This window comes from Triticum aestivum, chromosome 3B, assembly GCF_018294505.1.
Source record: "Triticum aestivum cultivar Chinese Spring chromosome 3B, IWGSC CS RefSeq v2.1, whole genome shotgun sequence".
In the NCBI taxonomy this organism is placed as follows: domain Eukaryota; kingdom Viridiplantae; phylum Streptophyta; class Magnoliopsida; order Poales; family Poaceae; genus Triticum; species Triticum aestivum.
In genome coordinates, this window is record NC_057801.1 from 78,988,028 (window position 1) to 79,013,933 (window position 25,906).

Genomic DNA, 25,906 nt, shown 5'->3' on the forward strand with positions numbered 1-25,906 from the left:
GGGTATATGTGTAAGGAGGCCATATCAGTGGACTAAACTGCAGAATGCCAGAATAAGAGGGGGATAGCTAGTACTATCGAAGACTACGCTTCTGGCAGCTTCCGTCTTGCAGCATGTATAAGAGAGTAGACTGAAGTCCTCCAAGTAGCATCTCCAAGTAGCATCTCCAGTAGCATCTCCAAGTAGCATCTCCAGTAGCATCGCATAGCATAATCCTACCCGGCGATCCGCCCCTCGTCGCCCTGTGGAAAAGCAATCACCGGGTTATCTGTGGAACTTGGAAGGGTGTGTTTTATTAAGTATCCGGTTCTAGTTTTCATAAGGTCAAGGTACAACTCCAAGTCGTCCTGTTACCGAAGATCACGGCTATTCGAATAGATTAACTTCCCTACAAGGGTGCACCACATAACCCAACACGCTTGATCCCATTTGGCCGGACACACTTTCTTGGGTCATGCCTGGCCTCGGAAGATCAACACGTCGCAGCCCCACCTAGGCACAACAGAGAGGTCAGCACGCCGAGCTAAACCTATGCCCGCAGGGGTCTGGGCCCATCGCCCATTGCACACATGCACGTTGCGAGGGCGGCCGGAAGCAGACCTAGCCTCCCTTATACAAGAGTACGCGTTCCAGTCCAATCCGGCGCGTGCCACTCCGTCGCTATCGTCAAGAAGGCTTCGGCTGATACCACGACACCGGGATACCCATAACTACTCCCGCATAGATGGTTAGTGCGTATAGACCAAATGGCCAGACTCAGATCAAATACCAAGATCTCGTTAAGCGTGTTAAGTATCCGCGAACGCCGAACAGGGCCAGGCCCACCTGTCTCCTAGGTGGTCTCAACCTGCCCTGTCGCTCCACCACAAAGTAACAGTCGGGGGCCGTCGGGAACCCAGGCCCACCTCTACCGGGATGGAGCCACCTGTCCTTTCAGCCCCCTCATCAGAATCACTTGCGGGTACTCATCGAGCTGACCCGACTTTAGTCACCATCTGTATAGTATGTATGTATGTATAGTATATACCCGTGATCACCTCCCGAGTGATCACGGCCCAATAGTATAGCGAGGCAGACTGACAAGAATGTAAGGCCAATGATGATAAACTAGCATCCTCTACTAAGCATTTAGGATTGCGGGTAAGGTATCAATGACTGTAGCAACAATGATAGGCTATGCAACAGAATAGGAGTAACCGAACAGTAACATGCTACACTACTCTAATGCAAGCAGTATAGAGAAGAATAGGCGATATCTGGTGATCAAAGGGGGGGCTTGCCTCGTTGCTCTGGCAAGAGAGAGGGGTCGTCGGTGACGTAGTCGTACTAGGCAGCAGTGGCATCGGTCTCGGTGTCTAGCAGAAGAAGAGGGGGGAAGAAACAATGAATAGTTAGCAAGCAAGTGCATAACAGGACAACAAGCAGAGCTAGACGTGTTCTAACGCGGTATGAGGTGATACCGGTGAAGGGGGGAAACATCCGGGAATGTATCCCCGGTGTTCCGTGTTTTCGGGCAGAGGAGCCGGAGGGGGAAAGTTGCGAGTTTGATATGTTAGGGGTGTGTGGCGGATGAACGGGTTGCGTATCCGGGTTCGTCTTGTCGTTCTGAGCAACTTTCATGTTGAAAATATTTTAATCCGAGTTACATATTAAAAGATATGATTTTCTAAAGATTTTATTAATTTCTGGAATTTAATTAAATATTTAATTTAATTCGAAAAAGGATTTATGACATCAGCATGATGTCATGCTGACGTCAGCAGTCAACAGGGGTTGAGTGGGTCAATCTGATGGTGGGACCCGGTTGTCATTGTATAAGACTAACTAATCAGGTTTTAGTTAGTCTAACTAAAATGATTAGGTTTAATAACTACAATTAATTAGGTTAACTAATCAGGATTAATTAAGTTAATTAATTCTTTAATTAATTAATTAATATTTTAATTATTTTAGTTATTTATTTATTTACTTTTTTTAAAGCCTTCTTTTTTTTCGTTCTGGGGTGGGGCCTGCTTGTCATAGGGCCAACGGCCTTAGCGGGCATGGGCGTGCGGGTGCGGGCGTGCACCCGAGCGGTTGTAGCGGCTGACGGGCGCCGCGTGCAGGGGGTGCGGGCGCAACCCGAGGGCGCTGGGCGCGCGCGGCGCACGCCGGCGCCGGCGGCCAGGCCAAGGAAGGCAGCGGAGGAACGACTGCGGTGGCGGGCAAGGCCCGGGGCGAAGGCCTCGACAGCGGGCATGCGAAACTAGGGCGCGAGCGGCCCACGATGAGCGCGCCGGCCGGCGGGGAGTGGGGCTAGGCGGCGGGCTCGGTAACGGCGGAGCTAGCAGCAACAACAACAAATCGAGGGGGAGGACGGAGGGGGAACGTGGTGCTGCTCACAGCGTTGCAGGGGAGGCTCTATGAGGCCGGGCATGGGCAGCTCGACGGCGTGCGGTGGGAGGTCGGGGCGGCCATGGACGGAGCATGGGCGGAGCTCGAGGAAGACGGGCGCGGTGCAGCATGGAGAGGAAGGAGACCGGGAAGGGCAGCGGGGCTCGGGGTGGTCGACGGCGACGATCGGGCGACAAGGAGGCAGGCCGTTGAGGTGGTCCGGCGAGGGAGGCGTGGTTGAGGCGACGGGGGCGAGGGCACGGCTTCAGGTGGGCGCCGCGCAAGGGAGAGGAGGGGCACGGACGAGTCCGGGAGGAGGGGCGCCGGCGGCGCCTTGCATCGGGCGCGGGCGTGTGGGAGGAGGGGATCGAATAGGGGCGCCCCTCTCCCTGGGACGATGCGTGTGTGTGTTTGTGTTGCGTGTGGCGGCGCTGGGAGGGAGACGAGGGGATCGTGGGGGAGTGGGGGTGATTTAGGGTTTGGGGTCGGGGGAGTGGCCTTTTAGGCCAGGGAGAGTGGGGTGGGTCGTGGGCTGCCTGGCAGCCTGGTGGCCTAGTGGGCCGAGGGGCCGGGGGGATCCTTTTCTTTTCTTTAGTCTTCTGTTTTTATCTTCTTCCTTTTTCCTTTTTTTATCTTATTTCTTTTCTGTTTTATTTTAGTTTTAGTAAAAATTATGACTAACACCTAAATTGGTACTTTTAAATAAACTACTGCCACATTAATTCTTATCCCAACTAAAATAGTTTAATATTTTATAAAATTCAAAAGGCATTTATTTTATTATTTAACCTACAATTTTAATTATTTTGAACACTTAAACATTTTATTAAAGTTAGGTTTCTCCACCATAATTACCTATGCATTAGTTGGATCACTCCGAACATTTTAGTTTTAATATTTGAAAACTTTTATTGTTTGATTGATTTTGAATTTGAATTTGGATTGGTTCTAAACTAACACAAGATTAGCAACAGTAATCGTGGTGACGTGACATCATTACGAGGGGGTTACTCTAGCTTAATTACCCGGGCGTCAGAATTCTCCCCCACTACAAAAAATCTCGTCCCGAGATTTAAGAGGGGTGTAAGGGGGGAAATTCTGGTTACGAAACTAGCGGGTCTTCTCATCCTAGTTTGCTCTTCTCGAAGAGACCGGTCCAATACGTTGATGTCTTCATTCCTTTGCTTCCGGTCATCATGATGAAGTCGACATCCTTTCTTCGGGATCTTCATCGTACTTACGAATAGGTAACAGGGCAGATCGGCAACACAGAATGCTATAAGGGTAATAATCTGGGATTAACCCATGAATGAGTATAAGAGTACCTCTCGAGTTGAACAAATAAAACACATCGAGAGTGAGGTTAGAAGGTACAATAAGAGGTTCCAAGCAGATAGATAGTGGCTCGAAGTCTGAACCAGAGTGAGAAAGGGGTTCAGAGTAGTGAGAGTAAGTATAGCGTCTGATACCAGAATAGAACACTCGGAAGGTGGCCCGTGAATTAAATACAAAGCCAAGCATGGGGAATAACCATTAGAAACAGAGTTGTACAGGTGAGTCAGGTTTCGATCCTGTGAAACTGTGGGTTATGGGCCCACCATGTGGGTTAAGTAGGAAGGGTAGTAATGTCTTGCACGATTGTGTAAGCAAGGCATGTCAGAGGATAGCCTATCAGTTATGTTGGCAACAATATCGGTACCAAGGGCGAGGGATGAAGAGAACCAATTCCTGCTCGTTGAACAAGGCGGACCAATAGGCCAAGTTCTCGTCCATCGGTGGCTACCAGAATGTCATCAACAATAGTAACAGGGTTACACCAGACAAGATGGTACACCGAGTTGTTTACATAAGCAGGGAATTATTACCGCTCATATAGATCACAAGAAGGTTTAAACAAAACAATGGAAAGGAAAATGTGTTAATACATAATTCAGGGGTATATCCTTTCCAAGGGCAAATAGAGCATGATATCCATGACAGGATATAAAGTAGAAAACCCTTCTAGGCAAGGGGAGAGAAATTTCATGACATTACCCATACAGCGGTGTTTGGATAATTGAGCAGGAAACATTTAGCATTGGGCTTCAAATGTTCTTATTGAAAATTGGAGTACCACAGGCATGCTTCGAGATAACATTGACATGGTCATCAGGTGAAGATCAGACTTTGGAAACACAAAGGATCCATCAGGAACAACTTATAGAATAACTCTTCCAATTTCCTCATGGAAGAATGACTAACACTACTAAAAGGAAGAACAATAACAATAGGCCCTCCGGGCAGGTGTGTTAGGATGACATCACCTTATCGGGTTAAAGACCAATGTTATAACCCTTGGAAATATGTTCAAACCATCACATCTGACCGAGGTTCAGGTATGATTGGTGTCATGATACCTCAGGCTCAGGATGCCTAAGAAGAAAGGTGCAACGCAAATTGACGGGATAACACTGTAAGATTCTCGGGAAATGAACTATGAAGTGATTTCCGTTAACAAGAGTTCATCATTATCCCAAGGAGAGGACAAGGAGGTGGATGATGAACTCAATGACAATTCTTCGAGATTTCCAAAAGATGGATTTCCACAATTAAGTGAACAAGGAGATAACATTTGTCAGATCAAATGATATAAGGAAGTATGCTCGAGGAAAACATACACAATTAAACATTGGTCGAAAGGTGCACCCGAAATATGGGTTGGGTTTCACGACCAATGTCAGAATGGTGATTCAATAATCAACAGTCTAAGAATGAACGACCGACCATTAACTTCAAAGCAATAGGGTTGCTAGAAGTTTTGGGATTACACATCACAGTTCATTTGTCGGTGGTTAGAAATAACACGGTGACCAGGAAAAGAATGGTGATGGTGATAAGTATCACTTGTATCAAGAATTCTCCAGAGGTGGTGAAATTCTCACAACATTGAGGACATAAGAGATGTTAATGTTCCAAGGTAAAGAAGAACAATTACTGGATAACAAGGAACTCAAGGTATAACACCAAACACGAACAAGCTTGTGTTGGTGGGAAGGCAATAAAGTGGTCGATGATAACACAGATCATCAAGGGCAAGGATGGTATTTCTCATCATGAACTCAATTGATATCCTGGAAGAGCTCATAAGGTCGATGATGATCACGACACATTTGTCGAGAGATTTCACGAAGATGTAATCAACCAGCGACGACATCAAGTCAAAGGAATGAGGTAGCGGAAGGTTATTGGAACCATGGGTAGGACACAAACTTGAAATCAAGCTTGTTGTTCAAGGCGAACTGATATGACGAGGAAGATCGACGTAAGCTTAGCTCATCGTCGAAAATTTTGTGCTCCGGGAAGAAGGACCAGGTAGCACAGTTAGAAGTTTGCACGATAATGATATAGCCGATAAGGCTAGGAATGACTTGAAGGATTATTAAACTCGTAAGCAACCAGAATTACTTAGATTTATTGAATCGGAGTGCGGAATCGATTCACTTATCGGTGTTCTCGGTTGACGACAACCCAGAACCCAGGAAAATTGGAATCGGTGAGAGATAACAGTTGATGAAGAACCCATAAGAAGTTATGTAGTTCCCTGACATTCTCGTGGTACCAGAGGGTATACTCAAGGGTAGAGCGGGATAGAGGTTGGACAAGTGAAATCATTTGCAGAAGGCAAGCACTTAAACTTGTCCAAGAAATGGGAAAGAAGAACAATATGGTCGAAACCACGGTCGCAAAAAAAACCAAGCATAGATAAGAGAAGAAGTTATAACAAGGGGATTATTATTACTACGAGAAGCTTCCATGATAAGTTCCACCTCGGGTCCATGGGCATGAACACAAAGTTCAAGGTCGACTCCCACTTCTCCAAAGCATAACCTTACATTCGCTTCTCGTTTCGATAATGGCATTAGTTGTTGAAAGTTTTACCTGGTGCAATACCAGATAAGTATGACTCGTGAAATCTTTCGGGTTCACACCGATGAGGGAAGGCGTTGGTTCAATCCCATCGGGGCTTCTTACGAACATATACCATAAGCTTCAAGAGTAAATATCACCAGCTCAAAAGTAGAGCATGGTTGACAAAAGGAAAGGGTACAATTTAACAAAGGCATTATGTAATGGAGAAGGACTCACAAGGTGATTAATTATTAAGGACACTGTCAGATATAATAATCCAACAGTGGATATGGCGATCCACAGTGGAGCTGAGGTGAGTATCGATACCCAATTAGAGGAAGAAAGAATGCAAATGCAATAGATTATGGATTCATCTGAATAATTCAAAGCTTAAATGCAAAGGAATTATGATTTCCAAAACAAGGGATCAGAAGCAGACGTTCTGATCAAGGATGGATCACTTGAATATACTAGAGGCACAATCGACGACAGATAGTTTGGTCGAGAACCAGCTCAGTATCAAAATGATGTCTGAGCCAGAAAGATAATCCTAGTACTCGACTGATGATTGTGAACAATCGCACTCATGTTGAATCAAAAGGATCAAAATGACGATGCCTAAGGATACTACGAATATTGCCAGACATATGGAAAGCATCCATCATGAAAGTAGACAAGTATGACAGAGCAATAAGCTACTAAGGATTTTTGGAGGATCGAATAGTATTTCGAAGACCATTGTGAAACACATGAACAACTGGGGGATGAGCGGATACTCGATAAGTGCGAGAATTATCCATAGGGGTATTCAGGTGACAAAGAACAGCAAGGCGATAAGCTCAAAGGATTATCGAAACAACGACGAGTGTTTTGAGGTATCTGGTAATAACAAGACCAACTGGGGATGAATGTAAGAATAACAACTGCAAGTAGTTATCCATAAGGGTTGACGGTGGAAGGGGAATTGCAAATGCAATGAACATAAGTTCTCGGGTTAACAGCGGAGAGTATCTTCAGGGTCTTCATGTGCCGCAGACGATCATCATTAATAAGGGGCTCTCCGGGTGAAAGTGATAACGAGATCCTAATGTTAGATTTAGCAAAAATCATTTAACCCGAATAGAAGAGAGATCAGAGTCCCAGAGTATAGGTCGAGGAATAAAAGATCCTAATACCACATAATGGCGACGTGGGCCCGTAAGGCACACAGCCAAGTTAGTAAAAGTTTTGCAATGACTAGACTCAACTTCGGCCAAGGAGTTGGAAAGGGGGATTCCTACAGGCAGTCGGCTCTGATACCAACTTGTGATGCCCCTGATTCAATCGTACACTAATCATGCACGCAAATGTGTACGATCAAGATCAGGGACTCACGGGAAGATATCACAACACAACTCTAAAACATAAATAAGTCATACAAGCATCATAATACAAGCCAGGGGCCTCGGGGGCTCGAATACAAGTGCTCGATCATAGACGAGTCAGCGGAAGCAACAATATCTGAGTACAGACATAAATTAAACAAGTTTGCCTTAAGAAGGCTAGCACAAACTGGGATACAGATCGAAAGAGGTGCAGGCCTCCTGCCTGGGATCCTCCTAACTACTCCTGGTCGTCGTCAGCGGGCTGCACGTAGTAGTAGGCACCTCCGGTGTAGTAGGGTCGTCGTCGACGGTGGCGTCTGGCTCCTGGACTCCAGCATCTGGTTGCGACAACCAGAAAGAAAGGAAAGGGGAAAAGGGGGGAGAAAGCAACCGTGAGTACTCATCCAAAGTACTCGCAAGCAAGGAACTACACTACATATGCATGGGTATATGTGTAAGGAGGCCATATCAGTGGACTGAACTGCAGAATGCCAGAATAAGAGGGGGATAGCTAGTCCTATCGAAGACTACGCTTCTGGCAGCCTCCGTCTTGCAGCATGTAGAAGAGAGTAGATTGAAGTCCTCCAAGTAGCATCTCCAAGTAGCATCTCCAAGTAGCATCTCCAGTAGCATCGCATAGCATAATCCTACCCGGCGATCCTCCCCTCGTCGCCCTGTGGAAAAGCGATCACCGGGTTGTCTGTGGAACTTGGAAGGGTGTGTTTTATTAAGTATCCGGTTCTAGTTGTCATAAGGTCAAGGTACAACTCCAAGTCGTCCTGTTACCGAAGATCACGGCTATTCGAATAGATTAACTTCCCTGCAGGGGTGCACCACATAACCCAACACGCTCGATCCCATTTGGCCGGACACACTTTCCTGGGTCATGCCCGGCCTCGGAAGATCAACACGCCGCAGCCCCACCTAGGCACAACAGAGGGGTCAGCACGCCGGTCTAAACCTAAGCGCACAGGGGTCTGGGCCCATCGCCCATTAGCACACCTGCACGTTGCGAGGGCGGCCGGAAGCAGACCTAGCCTCCTTACAAGAGTAGGCGTTCCAGTCCAATCCGGCGCGCGCCGCCCCGTCGCTGACGTCAAGAAGGCTTCGGCTGATACCACGACACCGGGATACCCATAACTACTCCCGCGTAGATGGTTAGTGCGTATAGACCAAATGGCCAGACTCAGATCAAATACCAAGATCTTGTTAAGCGTGTTAAGTATCCGCGAACGCCGAACAGGGCCAGGCCCACCTGTCTCCTAGGTGGTCTCAACCTGCCCTGTCGCTCCACCACAAAGTAACAGTCGGGGGCCGTCGGGAACCCAGGCCCACCTCTACCGGGATGGAGCCACCTGTCCTTTCAGCCCCCTCATCAGAATCACTTGCGGGTACTCATCGAGCTGACCCGACTTTAGTCACCATCTGTATAGTATGTATGTATGTATGTATAGTATATACCCGTGATCACCTCCCGAGTGATCACGACACAATAGTATAGCGAGGCAGACTGACAAGAATGTAGGGCCAATGATGATAAACTAGCATCCTATACTAAGCATTAGGATTGCGGGTAAGGTACAACAGTGTAGCAACAGACAGGCTATGCATCAGAATAGGATAACGGAAAGCAGTAACATGCTACACTACTCTAATGCAAGCAGTATAGAGAAGAATAGGCGATATCTGGTGATCAAAGGGGGGGCTTGCCTTGTTGCTCTGGCAAGAGAGAGGGGTCATCGGTGACGTAGTCGTACTGGGCAGCAGCGGCATCGGTCTCGGTGTCTAGCGGAAGAAGAAGGAGGAAGAAACAATGAATACTTAGCAAGCAAGTGCATAACAGGACAACAAGCAGAGCTAGACGTGTTCTAACACGGTATCAGGTGATACCGGTGAAGGGGGGAAACATCCGGGAATGTATCCCCGGTGTTCCATTTTTTCGGGCAGAGGAGCCGTAGGGGGAAAGTTGCGAGTTTGATATGTTAGGGTTGTGTGGCGGACGAATGGGTTGCGTATCCGGGTTCGTCTCGTCGTTCTGAGCAACTTTCATGTTGAAAATATTTTAATCCGAGTTACAGGTTAAAAGATATGATTTTCTAAAGATTTTATTAATTTCTGGAATTTAATTAATTATTTAATTTAATTCGAAAAAGGATTTATGACATCAGCATGATGTCATGCTGACGTCAGCAGTCAACAGGGGTTGAGTGGGTCAATCTGATGGTGGGACCCGGTTGTCATTGTATAAGACTAACTAATCAGGTTTTAGTTAGTCTAACTAAAATGATTAGGTTTAATAACTACAATTAATTAGGTTAACTAATCAGGATTAATTAAGTTAATTAATTCTTTAATTAATTAATTAATATTTTAATTATTTTAGTTATTTATTTATTTACTTTTTTTAAAGCCTTCTTTTTTTTCGTTCTGGGGTGGGGCCTGCTTGTCATAGGGCCAACGGCCTTAGCGGGCATGGGCGTGCGGGTGCGGGCGTGCACCCGAGCGGTTGTAGCGGCTGACGGGCGCCGCGTGCAGGGGGTGCGGGCGCAACCCGAGGGCGCTGGGCGCGCGCGGCGCACGCCGGCGCCGGCGGCCAGGCCAAGGAAGGCAGCGGAGGAACGACTGCGGTGGCGGGCAAGGCCCGGGGCGAAGGCCTCGACAGCGGGCATGCGAAACTAGGGCGCGAGCGGCCCACGATGAGCGCGCCGGCCGGCGGGGAGTGGGGCTAGGCGGCGGGCTCGGTAACGGCGGAGCTAGCAGCAACAACAACAAATCGAGGGGGAGGACGGAGGGGGAACGTGGTGCTGCTCACAGAGTTGCAGGGGAGGCTCGATGAGGCCGGGGATGGGCAGCTCGACGGCGTGCGGCGGGAGGTCGGGGCGGCCATGGACGGAGCATGGGCGGAGCTCGAGGAAGACGGGCGCGGTGCAGCATGGAGAGGAAGGAGACCGGGAAGGGCAGCGGGGCTCGGGGTGGTCGACGAGGACGACCGGGCGATGAGGAGGCAGGCCATTGAGGTGGTCCGGCGAGGGAGGCGTGGTTGAGGCGACGGGGGTGAGGGCACGGCTTCAGGTGGGCGCTACGCAAGGGAGAGGAGGGGCGCCGGCGGCGCCTTGCATCGGGCGCGGGCGTGCGGGAGGAGGGGATCGAATAGGGGCGCCCTCTCCCTGGGACGATGCGTGTGTGTGTTTGTGTTGCGTGTGGCGGCGCTGGGAGGGAGACGAGGGGATCGTGGGGGAGTGGGGGTGATTTAGGGTTTGGTGTCGGGGGATTGGCCTTTTAGGCCAGGGAGAGTGGGGTGGGTCGTGGGCTGCCTGGCAGCCTGGTGGCCTAGTGGGCCGAGGGGCCGGGGGGATCCTTTTCTTTTCTTTAGTCTTCTGTTTTTATCTTCTTCCTTTTTCCTTTTTTATCTTATTTCTTTTCTGTTTTATTTTAGTTTTAGTAAAAATTATCACTAACACCTAAATTGGTACTTTTAAATAAACTACTGCCACATTAATTCTTATCCCAACTAAAATAGTTTAATATTTTATAAAATTCAGAAGGCATTTATTTTATTATATAACCTACAATTTTAATTATTTTGAACACTTAAACATTTTATTAAAGTTAGGTTTCTCCACCATAATTACCTATGCATTAGTTGGATCACTCCGAACATTTTAGTTTTAATATTTGAAAACTTTTATTGTTTGATTGATTTTGAATTTGAATTTGGATTGGTTCTAAACTAACACGATATTAGCAACAGTAATCGTGGTGACGTGACATCATTACGAGGGGGTTACTGTAGCTTAATTACCCAGGCGTCACAATTCATGATGATAGTGCTAATCTCGTGAGGACTATTTGGTAACCAACATGCTGATTTTTATTGATCATGTCCGATGGCTGCCATGGCATGCTCAGCCTGGTTATCTGTTCTCTTGATTTTGGGCCATTTTGAGCATTTAGTGATGTCCTTTGGGTTGTCCAATGCTCCTGCTACTTTCCAGGCCTTAATGAATAGAATTTCTGGCCCTCGTCTCAGAAAGTTTGTGCTAGTATTCTTTGATTATATCCTCGTCTACAGTAAAACACTAGAAGAACATATGGAGCACATAGAAACCGTGTTAAAGCTGTTCAAGGATAATTAGCTATGTGCAAAACTCTCCAAATGTGTCAACAAGTGGAACACTTGGGTCATGTCATATCTGTTGATGGAGTGGCAACTGACCCACAAAAAATCAAAGCCATTGCAGAGTGGCCAACACGTGACAATGTAACAAAACTGAGGAGTTTCTTAGGCCTAGTTGGTTACTATAGGAGATTCATAAAAGTTTATGGAGTGATATGCAGACCTCTACACGATTTGCTCAAGAAAGGACAGTTCAAATGGACAAATGCACATAACACAACATTTTCTCAGCTGCAACAAGCACTTATCACATCACCAGTCCTTGCTCTTCCTAACTTTTCATTGCCTTTCATATCAGAAACTCATGCATCTGGAAAAGGTATTGGAGTAGTACTTATGCAGCAAGTGAAGGAAATATGCCCTAGAGGCAATAATAAAGTTATCATTTATTTCTTTATTTCATGATAAATGTTTATTATTCATGCTAGAATTGTATTAACCGGAAACATAATACATGTGTGAATACATAGACAAACTGAGTGTCACTAGTATGCCTCTACTTGACTAGCTCATTAATCAAAGATTGTTATGTTTCCTAGCCATGGACAAAGAGTTGTCATTTGATTAACGAGATCACATCATTAGGAGAATGATGTGATTGACTTGACCCATTCCGTTAGCATAGCACCCGATCGTTTAGTATATTGCTATTGCTTTCTTCATGACTTATACATGTTCCTATGACTATGAGATTATGCAACTCCCGTTTACCGGAGGAACACTTTGTGTGCTACCAAACATCACAAAGTAACTGGGTGATTATAAAGGTGCTCTACGGGTGTCTCCAAAGGTACTTGTTGGGTTGGCGTATTTCGAGATTAGGATTTGTCACTCTGATTGTCGGAGAGGTATCTCTGGGCCCTCTCGGTAATGCACATCACTTAAGCCTTGCAAGCATTGCAACTAATGAGTTAGTTGCGAGATGATGTATTACGGAACGAGTAAAGAGACTTGCCGGTAACGAGATTGAACTAGGTATTGAGATACCGACGATCGAATCTCGGGCAAGTAACATACCGATGAAAAAGGGAACAACGTATGTTGTTATGCGGTCTGACCGATAAAGATCTTCGTAGAATATGTGGGAACCAATGTGAGCATCCAGGTTCCGCTATTGGTTATTGACCGGAGACGTGTCTCGGTCATGTCTACATTGTTCTCGAACCCGTAGGGTCCGCACGCTTAAGGTTTCGATGACAGTTAAATTATGAGTTTATGAGTTTTGATGTACCGAAGGAGTTCGGAGTCCCGGATGAGATCGGGGACATGACGAGGAGTCTTGAAATGGCCGAGACATAAAGTTCGATATATTGGACGACTATATTCGGAGTTCGGAAAGGTTCCGAGTGATTCGAGTATTTTTCGGAGTACTGGAGAGTAACGGGAATTCGTCGGGGAGTATATGGGCCTTATTGGGCTTTAGGGGATAGAGAGAGGAGAGGCTGGGCACGCCCCCAAGGCATAGTCCGAATTGGACTAGGGGGAGGGGCTGCGCCCCCTCCTTCCTTCTCTTCTCTTCCCCCTTTCCTTGCTCCTACTCCTACTACTTGGAAGGGGGGAATCCTACTCCCGGTGGGAGTAGGACTCCCCATGGCTCGCCTCCTCCTAGGCTGGCCGCCCCCTCCCCCTTGCTCCTTTATATACGGGGCAGGGGGGCACCTCTAGACACATCAACAATTGATCCCTTGGATCTCTTAGCCGTGTGCGGTGCCCCCCTCCACCATAGTCCACCTCGATAATATCGTACCGGTGCTTAGGCAAAGCCCTGCGACGGTAGAACATCAAGATCGTCACCGCACCATTGTGCTGACGGAACTCTCCCTCGACACTCGGCTGGATCGGAGTTCGAGGGACGTCATCGAGCTGAACGTGTGCTAGAACTCGGAGGTGCCGTAGTTTCGGTGCTTGATCGAGCGGGCCGTGAAGACGTACGACTACATCAACCGCGTTGTGCTAACGCTTCCACTTTCGGTCTACGAGGGTACGTGGACAACACTCTCCCCTCTCGTTGCTATGCATCACCACGATCTTGCGTGTGCATAGATTTTTTTTTGAAATTACTACGTTCCCCAACAGTGGCATCCGAGCCAGGTTTTATGCATAGATGTTATATGCACGAGTAGAACACAAGTGAGTTGTTGGCGATATAAGTCATACTGCTTACCAGCATGTCATACTTTGGTTCGGCGGTATTGTTGGATGAAGCGGCCCGGACCGACATTATGCGTACGCTTACGCGAGACTGGTTCTACCGACGTGCTTTGCACACAGGTGGCTGACGGGTGTCAGTTTCTCCAACTTTAGTTGAACCGAGTGTGGCTACGCCCGGTCCTTGCGAAGATTAAAACAGCACCAACTTGACAAACTATCATTGTGGTTTTGATGCATAGGTAAGAACGGTTCTTGCTAAGCCCGTAGCAGCCACGTAAAACTTGCAACAACAAAGTAGAGGACGTCTAACTTGTTTTTGCAGGGCATGTAGTGATGTGATATGGTCAAGACGTGATGCTATATTTTATTGTATGAGATGATCATGTTTTGTAATCGAAGTTATCGGCAACTGGCAGGAGCCATATGGTTGTCGCTTTATTGTATGAAATGCAAACGCCCTGTAATTGCTTTACTTTATCACTAAGCGGTAGCGATAGTCATAGAAGCAATAGACGGCGTAAACGACAATGATGCTACAATGTAGATCAAGGTGTCGCACCGGTGATGATGGTGATCATGGAGGTGCTTCGGAGATGGAGATCACAAGCACAAGATGATGATGGCCATATCATATCACTTATATTGATTGCATATGATGTTTATCTTTTATGCATCTTATCTTGCTTTGATTGACGGTAGCATTATAAGATGATCTCTCACTAAATTTCAAGATAAAAGTGTTCTCCCTGAGTATGCACCGTTGCCAAAGTTCGTCGTGCCCAGACACCACGTGATGATCGGGTGTGATAAGCTCTACGTCCATCTACAACGGGTGCAAGCCAGTTTTGCACACGTAGAATACTCAGGTTAAACTTGACGAGCCTAGCATATGCAGATATGGACTTGGAACACTGAGACCGAAAGGTCAAGCGTGAATCATATAGTAGATATGATCAACATAGTGATGTTCACCATTGAAAACTACTCCAATTCACGTGATGATCGATTATGGTTTAGTTGATTTGGATCACGTGATCACTTAGAGGATTAGAGAGATGTCTTTCTAAGTGGGAGTTCTGAAGTAATATGATTAATTGAACTTTAATTTATCATGAACTTAGTCCTGGTAGTATTTTTCAAATTATGTTGTAGATCAATAGCTCACGTTGTTGCTTCCCTATGTTTTTATATGTGTTCCTAGAGAAAACTAAGTTGAAAGATATTAGTAGCAATGATGCGGACTTGGTCCATGATCTGAGGTTTATCCTCATTGCTGCACAGAAGAATTATGTCCTTGATGCACCGCTAGGTGACAAACCTATTGCAGGAGCAGATGCAGACGTTATGAACGTTTGGCTAGCTCAACATGATGACTACTTGATAGTTTTGTGCACCATGCTTTATGGCTTAGAATCGGGACTTCAAAGACGTTTTGAACGTCATGGACCATATGAGATGTTCCAGGAGTTGAAGTTATCAAGCAAATACCCGAGTTGAGAGATATGAAGTCTCCAATAAGTTCTATAGCTAAAAGATGGAGGAGAATCGCTCAACTAGTGAGCATGTGCTCAGATTGTCTGGGTACTACAATCGCTTAAATCAAGTGGGAGTTAATCTTCCAGATAAGATAGTGATTGACATAATTCTCTAGTCACCTCCACCAAGTTAGTAGAACTTTGTGATGAACTATAATATGCAAGGGATGATGAAAACAATTCCCAAGCTCTTCACAATGCAAAAATCGGCGAAGGTAGAAATCAAAGAAACACATTAAAGTGTTGATGGTGGACAAGATCACTAGTTTCAAGAAAAAGGGAAAAGGGAAGAAGGGGAACTTCAAGAAGAACAGCAAGCAAGTTGCCGCTCAAGTGAAGAAGCCCAAGTCTGGACCTATGCCTAAGACTAAGTGATTCTACTGCAAAGGGACTGGTCACTGGAAGTGGAACTACCCCAAGTATTTGGCGGATAAGAAGGATGGCAAAGTGAACATAGGTATATTTGATATACATGTTATTGATGTGTACTTTACTAGTGTTTATAGCAACCCCTTGGTTTTTGATACTGGTTCAGTCGCTAAGAGTAGTAACTCGAAACGGGAGTTGCAGAATAAATAGAAACTAGTTGAGGGTGAGGTGATGATGTGTGTTGGAAGTAGTTCCAAGATTTATATGATCATCATCACACACTCCCTATACTTTCGGAATTAGTGATGAACCTAAATAAGTGTTATTTGGTGTTTGCGTTGAGCATGAATGTGATTTGATCATGTTTATTGCAATACGGTTATTCATGTAAGCTAGAGAATAATTGTTGTTCTGTTTACATGAATAAAACCTTATATGGTCATACACCCAATGAAAATGGTTTGTTGGATCTCGATCGTGTGATACACATATTCATAATATTGTTGGAAATAATACATACTGATGTATGCGATCCAATGAGTGCTGATGCTCGTGGCAAGTATCGTTATTTTCTGACCTTCACAGATAATTTGAGCAGATATGGGTATATCTACTTAATGAAACACAAGTCTAAAACATTTGAAAAGTTCAAAGAATTTCAGAGTGAAGTGGAGAATCATCGTAACAAGAAAATAAAGTTTCTACGATCTGATCGTGGAGGAGAATATTTGAGTTACGAGTTTGGCCTTCATGTAAAACAATGTGGAATAGTTTCACAGCTCACGCCACATGGAACACCACAACGTAATAGTGTGTCCGAACGTCATAACCGCACTTTATTGGATATGGTGCGATCTATGATGTATCTTACCGATTTACCACTATCATTTTGGGGTTATGCATTAGAGACAGTTGCATTCACTTTAAATAGGGCACCATCAAAATCCGTTTGAGACGACGCCTTATGATGTGGTTTGGCAAGAAACCAAAGTTGTCGTTTCTTAAAGTTTGGGACTGTGATGCTTATGTGAAAAAGTTTCAACCTGATAAGCTCGAACCCAAATCGGAGAAGTGCGTCTTCATAGTATACCCAAAGGAAACTATTGGGTACACCTTCTATCACAGATACGAAAGGAAGATATTCGTTGCTAAGATGGATCCTTTCTAGAGAAGGAGTTTCTCTCGAAAGAAGTGAGTGGGAGAAAAGTAGAACTTGATAAGGTAATAGTACCTTCTCCTGAATTGGAAAATAGTTCATCGCTGAAATCAGTTCCAGTGATTCCTACATCAATTAGTGAGGAAGCTAATGATGATGATCATGAAACTTTAGATCAAGTTATTACAGAACCTCATAGGTCTTCCAGAGTACGGTTTGCACTAGTGTGGTACGGTAATCCTATTCTGGAAGTCATATTACTAGACCATGATAAACCTACGAACTATGAGGAAGTGATGATGAGCCCAGATTCCGCGAAATGGCTTGAGGCCATGAAATCTGAGATGGGATCCATGTATGAGAACAAAGTATGGACTTTGATTGACTTTCCCGATGATCGGTGAGTCATTAAGAATAAATGGATTTTCAAGAGGAAGATAGACGCTGATAGTAGTGTTACAATCTACAAAGCTCGACTTGTCGCAAAAAGTTTTTAGACAAGTTCAAGGTGTTGAATACAATGAGATTTTCTCACTCGTATCGATGCTTAAAGTCTATCCGAATCATGTTAGCAATTGCCACATTTTATGAAATCTGGCAAATGGATGTCAAAACTGCATTCCTTAATGGATTTATTAAAGAAGAGTTGTATATGATGCAACTAGAAGGTTTTGTCAATCCCAAAGGTGCTAACAAATTGTGCAAGCTCCAGCCATCCATCTATGTACTGGTGCAAGCATCTCGGAGTAGGAATATACGCTTTGATAAGTTGATCAAAGCATATAGTTTTATATGGACTTGCAGTGAAGCCTGTATTTACAATAAAGTGAGTGGGAGCACTACAGCCTTTCTGATAAGTAGATGTGAGTGACATATTGTTGATCAGAAATGATGTAAAAATTTCTGGAAAGCATAAAGAAGTGTTTGAAAGGAGTTCTTTAAAAGAAAGACCTCAGTAAAGCTACTTACACATTGAGCATCAAGATCTATAGAGATAGATCAATACGTTTGATAAGATTTTTCAATTAGTACATACCTTGACAAGATTTTGAAGTAGTTCAAAATGGAACAGTCAAAGAAAGAGTTCTTGCCTGTGATGCAAAGGTGTGAAATTGAGTAAGACTCAAAGCCCGACCACGGCAGAAGATAGAAAGAGAATGAAAGTCATTCCCTATGCCTCAGCCATAGGTTCTATAAAGTATGCCATGCTGTGTACCAGATCTGTTGCATACCCTACCACTAAGTATTGGCAAGGGAGTGCAATAGTGATCTAGGAGTAGATCAATGGACAGTGGTCAAGAATATCCTTAGTAAGGACTAAGGAGATGTTTCTCGATTATGGAGGTTGTCGGTGTCAAAACCGGCGGATCTCGGGTAGGGGGTCCCGAACTGTGCGTCTAGGCGGATGGTAACAGGAGACGAGGGACACGATGTTTTACCCAGGTTCGGGCCCTCTTGATGGAGGTAAAACCCTACGTTCTACTTGATTAATATTGATGATGTGTGTTACAAGAGTGGATCTACCACGAGATCAAGGAGGCTAAACCCTAGAAGCTAGCCTATGGTATGATTGTTGTTCGTCCTAGGGACTAAAGCCATCCGGTTTATATAGACACCGGAGAGGGCTAGGGTTACACAGAGTCAGTTACAATGGTAGAAAATCTACATATCCGTATCGCCAAGCTTGCCTTCCACGCCAAGGAAAGTCCCTTCCGGACATGGGACGAAGTCTTCAATCTTGTATCTTCATAGTCTTGGAGTCCGGTCAATGATGATAGTTCGGCTATCCGGACACCCCCTAGTCCGGAACTCCCTCAGTAGCCCCTGAACCAGGCTTCAATGACGACGAGTCCGGCGCGCATGTTGTCTTCGGCATTGCAAGGCGGGTTCTTCCTCCGAATAATTTATAGAAGTTTGTGAACACCAGGATAGTGTCCGGCTCTGCAAAATAAATTCCACATACCACCGTAGAGAGAATAATATTACACAAGTTCGATCTGCTGACGTATTCTGTGGCGTGACATCACACCATTACCAAGCCTTTACTTGAATTGTTTTTATTATTCCACCTCCGCGCGTTTAGTGAGGCGGTTTCCTTGGCACATCTTGTCGAAGCAGAGACCGTGTTCCCCTTATTCCGGGATTCTCATCAATACGGACGTGGGTAACCCAACCGCGCCATTGATTGTGACGCTTGGGAGATAAGCGAGTTTTACCAGGCCGGTGGGACACATGTTTTTGTCCGCCCATATATGGGGATAAAGATCTAACCCTTTTTGCCTGCGCCATCTTCCTCCTTAGCTTATCCATCTCCGTGAACTCGAGCTCTAGCGCCCAAGTCCGCACTTCTCACCTCAACCTTCTCCAACTATGTCCGGAGCGGGAGGCAAGTGGATGGCCTCCTCCGTCATGGAGGGGCAGATCCAGAAGCTGTGCAACGTCGGATACATGTCCAGCGACATCGCGCATCGGCTCCCCGATGAGGGAGAGCTCATCCCCACCCCCAGGCCCCATGAGAGAGGGTAGTATTTCTTCCCGATTTCCTCCGCGGACCGGGCTTCCCACTTCATCCCTTTGTCCGGGGGCTCATGTTCTACTACGGCCTAGATTTCCGTGATCTGGCCCCGAATTTTATCCTCAACATCTCGGCGTTTATCGTCGTGTGCGAGGCCTTCCTCTGCATCCAGCCCCACTTCGGCTTGTGGCTCAAGACCTTCAGTGTCAAGCCGAAGGTTGTGAAGGGCAGCCAAGCGGAGTGCGGAGGCGCCATGGTGGGCAGGATGTCCCATGTTATGTGGCTGGAGGGCACATTCGTGGAAACCATCAAGGGGTGGCAATCAGGGTGGTTCTACATCACCGAGCCGCGTGACCCTGATTGGGCAGCGGCCCCCGAATTCAGATCCGGCATCCCTACACAGCTCACCTCCTGGAAAGAGAGTGGCCGGATCTGGGGGGATTCGGAGGAGCTGACCGGACTCCAAGCCTGTATCCAGAAGCTGGTGGACAAGAAGCTCAAGCTTGTCAACGTAGTCCAGGTCATGCTCATCCGCCGGATTCTCCCGCGCCAACGACGGGGCTTCAACATGTGGGAGTTTGATCCGGCGCAGCACCAGACCCTGAGTGGGCTCTTCGAAACTATGTACGAAGATGTCTGGAAGGTGCTGTTCAAGGGCGCCGAGGCTCCCGCATCCGCTACCGAAGATCGCGGATTCCGCTCGCAGCGTCCAGCTGACGAGGTAAGTGATTTTGCCATTTGTTTTCCATAATTTGACTCTATGCGGGATCTAAACTCCCTTTACCTTTGACAGGACTGGCTGGTGAAGGCCGAACAGACTATCTGTCCGGCCCCATTGCCAGAGGACCCAGCGGACGCCCGCCTAACGGGGCTGCTGGCTCCGGCGCCCCATGTGGTGCCGGATAAGAAGGCCAAGAAGAAGGCCACGGGGACTCGGAAGAGTTCCCGTTTTCAGGTGCTATCGGATGATGAATCCGAGGCCGACTCCTCCCACCAAGGCGAGGAGGAGAAGAAGAAAGCCTCTCCCCCAGCGGGGGGAGGGAAGAAAAGGAAGGCCTCCCCAACAAGGGAGGCCGAGGGGTCCAAGAAGGGAAAAACTCTTCCCCCGGACTGCTCCGCCAACGCCAGTGACGACAACGAGGACTGGCCTCCAAGGGCCAAGCCGCTGGCGAGATCGTAAGTATCCAGACTTCCGAATAACTTCAAGGTTTTTCCTTTTCGCCACATAATGTCTTTTTAATGCCGCATACAACCCTGCAGTCCGCCCAAGGATGATCTTCCCGCTTGGTCGAGCGGGTCGTTGGGTGCATCGGATATGGATTCCCTTCCGACTGCCTCCACCCCTCGCGCCACGGACGATGCCGAGGTGGGATCCCAGGAGAGGACCCACCAGGAGGGGGAGGCCCCGGAGGTGTCACAGGATAACCTCCCGGACTTTGCACCGGACTCGGCCCCGGAACCCACAGTGGCTCCGGAGTCTGGCGGGCGACCCCTTCGTAAGAAGGGCAAGACCGTGACGCCGGCTGCCTCCGTCCAACCGGAGGCGCCTGATAATTTGCTGGAGGCGCTTAATGGCGCCTCCATTGAAGAGGAACACCGCACTGTTATGAGTGCGGTGATTCAGAAGGTTCAGCTCGCCAAGAGCGGGCTGACCGAAGCCTGCAGCAGCCTCTTAACAGGCTTTGAGGTAAGAATTTCAATATATGTAAAAAGGTACCGCATAGACAGTAGCCCCTGATGCTCGGTTTGGTGTTCGAAAAGAAAAGCCGGACTGAGGATCTTAAAAAGTTATACGCAGGAGTCATAAAAAATATGTCAATATGGGATTGCAGGTTGCGCTGCTGACCTCTGCCGCACTGACTGCGGAGGTCAATAATTTGAAGGAAAGCCTCGAGCAGTCCGAGAACGAGCTCGGCCGTGCCAAGAAGCAGCTCGAGGACAAGGAAGGTGAGTAACACCTTATTAAAATTGTACCTTACAGAAAAGGATTTTGGTTGCAAAAAGAATGACAAGGATAACATGGGTATTGCAGGGGCCACTAATGAGGTGGCGACCCTGAAAGAGGCGGTGGCCGCGGCCGAACGCAATGCGGCTGCGGAGCGCACAGAGCGAGAGAAGCAGGAGGCGCGGGTGGCGGAGGTACAGCAAGAGCTCCAGGATCTCGTGAAAAAACATGTGAGCCTGGAGCGTGACTCGAAGACTCGAGAGTCTGAGCTTGCAACGGCTCTTGAGGGTGCCAAAGCCGCTAAGGCCGAAGCCTACAAGGCCCTCCAGGAGATTGAGGCGGTGAAGAAAATAGCAGCGGGTAAGGCATTTTTCATGCAAAGTAAGCATGTGAGTGTTAATTACCTGTTGCTTACCCGAATTCAGAGCTCTCCAGGAGCGTTCGCAGATCTTCCTCGCAGCGTGTCCGATGCTGCTGCATTCTACCGGGCCGAGGAGGGGAGGTCGACGGAGAAGGTCTTCTGGTCTCAGTATGCTGAGGCTGGACATCCGGTGCCCCTTAGCGACCAGCTGAAGCAGCTGGTCGAGCTCCACAAGGCGGCCGAACAGGCCATGAAGGGCCTCATAGTTCGGTTGTGTCCTAAGGAGGTCATGCCTGGGAGCTACTTCGGCCTGGTGCGGCGGCTGGTGGATGCATGCCCGTGGGTTGAAGTCATCAAGCACTCCGCCTGTATTGAGGGTGCCCGTCGGGCCCTTGCCTGCGCAAAGGTGCACTGGGGCAAGATGGATGCCCAGAAGCTTGTGACGGACCCGCCACCAGAGGGCAAGGAGCATCGCACGCCCGAGATGTATTATAAGAGTGTGCTGAAGGGCGCCCGCACTATTGCGGGGGAGTGCTCCAAAGATGTAATTTTTGAGTAGACTCACATTTTGTTATTCTGTGCGCTGAAAACTTAGTTCATATGCGCTAAGCAACGCTTGTTAATTTAAAATATTACCTTCTGTGCGGCTGTTTATCAAATCTGAGAGATGGCAAGTCGTCGGCTTCAACCCCCATGCCACGAGTGCTGGGGTGTTCGGGATAAACTTGAGCGCTCTTGTTCCCATTTTTGGGTCCATCTAGGGAGGCGTTCAACACAACGAACAAGGCAACCGGACTTATAATGCTTGAACACTCTCACTTAGCCATAGAATTCTATAATTTTAAATTTCGGCAAAGCCCCTAGTCTTCGGAAGGCCGAATTTGGGGCGCTACCCATGCCTGGGCCGGACAGGATCCGGCTCCTCGCTCTAAGCGGCATAAGTCTTTAAGGACTCGCAAAAAACCTCTCGAACAGCGACCGGCTCTCGCCTCATCATGACGGTCAGTTTTAGCTTTCTCCACTGAGGCGTTAACCCAGCTCAACTAGGGCGCAATCGCAGTGGTTCTCCTAGTGCTACCTTAGCCGATATAGCGGAACATAAGGTACCAAAACATGGGAGCTGGGCAAACCCAACTATTGACCCAAGACATGATTCGGAGCCGATGCATATAGTGCTATAAGTTCGGGGTGCCGCACTTGTGAAAGTGTTCGGACTCATCACACCATAATGCGTGAAACATAAGCCCCTGGTGTATATTAGCCGTACCAAAGTGTACGGATGCAACATGCCGTGAATGAACATATGTATGAAAAAGAAATGCAATTATAAGCAAAAAGGTGCTGCATTGCTTTATTCAATAAGTGCTGCTATGAATGCAGAACGATACAAATAGTGCGATAAGCAAAGGATGGGACTGTTAAACATGTCCCCCTCCAGGGGTAGGCTGCAGATTGGTGTATAAAAATGCTCGTAATGGAGACCACCTGTATATTCGTTGTAGCCTTTATCCTTCCCTGGCTGTTGCATCGTGAGTTCGGCAGGTCTGCTGCCGGACAGGGCCTCTGACAAACGGAGTCCTGTGGATAAAAAATAAAAGGTAAAAAGAAAAGAAAAAAGAATGACACACTTGAGAACCCCTGGTGTGGTTGAGCCGCAGTCTGGGCTTATCGTGGTCGTGCCCCTCTCCCCATGCCCATGGTATCTTCAGAGTGTAATGGTGTACGCGAAGGACCTGCTTTGACATTTCGCAGGAGCTGGGGTTGGGGCCGCACTTCTACGCGTTCTCGGAACGTGCCAGATGGTCTTGTTGAATGTTACTCCGGGCGCGCTTAGCTGTGTCCGGCCGCTTAAAGGCCGGACTCGAGAATTGCCTTAAGAGGATGCATTGCACTTCTGCCGCGAGAGCCGCTATATGTTCCTCCGTGCGGAGAGAACGTTCAGTGTTTCCGTTGACCGTGATGACTCCTCGAGGGCCTGGCATCTTGAGCTTGAGGTATGCGTAGTGCGGCACCGCGTTGAACTTTGCAAACGCGGTACGTCCGAGCAAGGCATGATAGCCGCTGCGGAACGGGACTATGTCAAAGATTAACTCCTCGCTTCGGAAGTTATCCGGGGATCCGAAGACCACTTCCAGTGTAATTGAGCCTGTACAATTGGCTTCTACACCTGGTATGACACCTTTAAAGGTCGTTTTGGTAGGTTTAATCATTGAGGGGTCTATGCCCATTTTGCGCACTGTATCCTGGTAAAGCAGGTTCTGGCTGCTACCGCCGTCCATCAGGACTCTGGTTAGGTGGAATCCATCGACGATTGGGTCTAAGACCAATGCGGCGAATCCGCCGTGGCGGATGCTGGTGGGGTGGTCCCTTCGGTCAAAAGTGATCGGGCAGGAGGACCATGGATTGAACTTCGGGGCAACTGGCTCCATCTCGTAGACATCCCTGAGTGCATGCTTCCACTCCCTTTTGGGTATGTGCGTTGTGTATATCATGTTCACCGTCCGCACCTATGGGGGGAAACCCTTCTGTCCTCTATTGTTCGGCGGTCGGGTCTCTTCCTCGTCGTCGCTATGCAGCCCATTGTCATTGTTTTCGGCAATTAACTTGCATGCCTGCTTGAAGACCCAACAGTCCCTGTTGGTATGGTTAGCTGGCTTTTCGGGGGTGCCGTGTATCTAGCATGAGCGGTCGAGTATTCGGTCCAAATTGGACGGACCCGGAGTAGTTCGTTTGAATGGCTTTTTCCACTGACCGGGTTTAGAGCCTCTGAATCCGGCATTGACTGCCGTATCCTCACTATTGTCGCCGTTAATGTGGCGTTTGTTTTTGTTACCACGCGGCCTTCCATTTCGGTCCTTGAAATCCGGACTGCCAAAGTTTTTGCTGAGGTTGTTGCTGCGTGCTAGCCAGCTGTCCTCACCCGCGCAGAAGCGGGTCATGAGTGATGTGAGGGCTGCCATGGATTTCGGCTTTTCCTGTCCCAGGTGCCGGGCAAGCCACTCATCGCGGATGTTATGCTTGAAGGTCGCGAGGGCCTCCACATCCGGACAATCGACGATTTGGTTTTTCTTGGTTAAGAACCGTGTCCAGAATTGTCTGGCCGATTCATCTGGCTGTTGAATTATGTGGCTTAGGTCATCAGCGTCTGGTGGTCGCACATAAGTGCCCTGGAAGTTGTCGAGGAATGCGGCTTCCAGGTCCTCCCAACTCCCAATTGACTCTGCTGGCAAGCTGTTGAGCCAATGCCAGGCTGGTCCTTTAAGCTTGAGGGGGAGGTATTTGATGGCGTGGAGATCGTCACCGCGGGCCATGTGGATGTGAAGGAGATAGTCTTCGATCCAAACCGCGGGGTCTGTTGTGCCATCGTAGGATTCAATATTGACGGGTTTAAACCCTTCGAGGATTTGATGATCCATTACTTCATCTGTGAAGCATAGTGGGTGTGCGGTGCCTCTGTACTGGGCGATATCACGACGGAGCTCAAGGGAGCTTGGTCTATTTTGTTCGGCCCGGCCGGACTTACTGTGTCCGGCGCGACGGTTATCGTCACATATCGTGGGGCACCCACGTGATCCATAGATCGATCTTGATTGTCTTGCCTTATCCTCCAATATATCTCGCAAGTCCGGAGTGTTCCCCTGTGGCCGTGTGCTTTTCGGGCGATACCGGGGTACGGGTCTAGTGAGGGGCCTAGAGGCCTCTCTGTCACGACCACGGGGTGGTCGGTCAGCCGTATTGTCTCCCGGTGATGCGGGTTCGTAAGCCTCCTCCTCTAATCGAGGGAGCAACTTGCGTTTAGGGTAGCTTTTGGAGGGGCGTTCGAGCTCATGCTCTTCGGCCGCGAGGACTTCAGTCCATCTGTCGGCTAGCAGATCCTGATCAGCTCTAAGTTGTTGCTACTTTTTCTTGAGGCTGTTCGCCGTGGCCATAAGCCTGCGTTTAAAACGCTCTTGTTCGACGGGATCCTCAGGCACGACGAATTCATCATCGTTGAGGCTTGCCTCGTCTCCGGAGGGAGGCGTATAATCCTCTGCCTCCTCCTCTGCCGCTCCTTCATAAGGGCTGGCGTCTC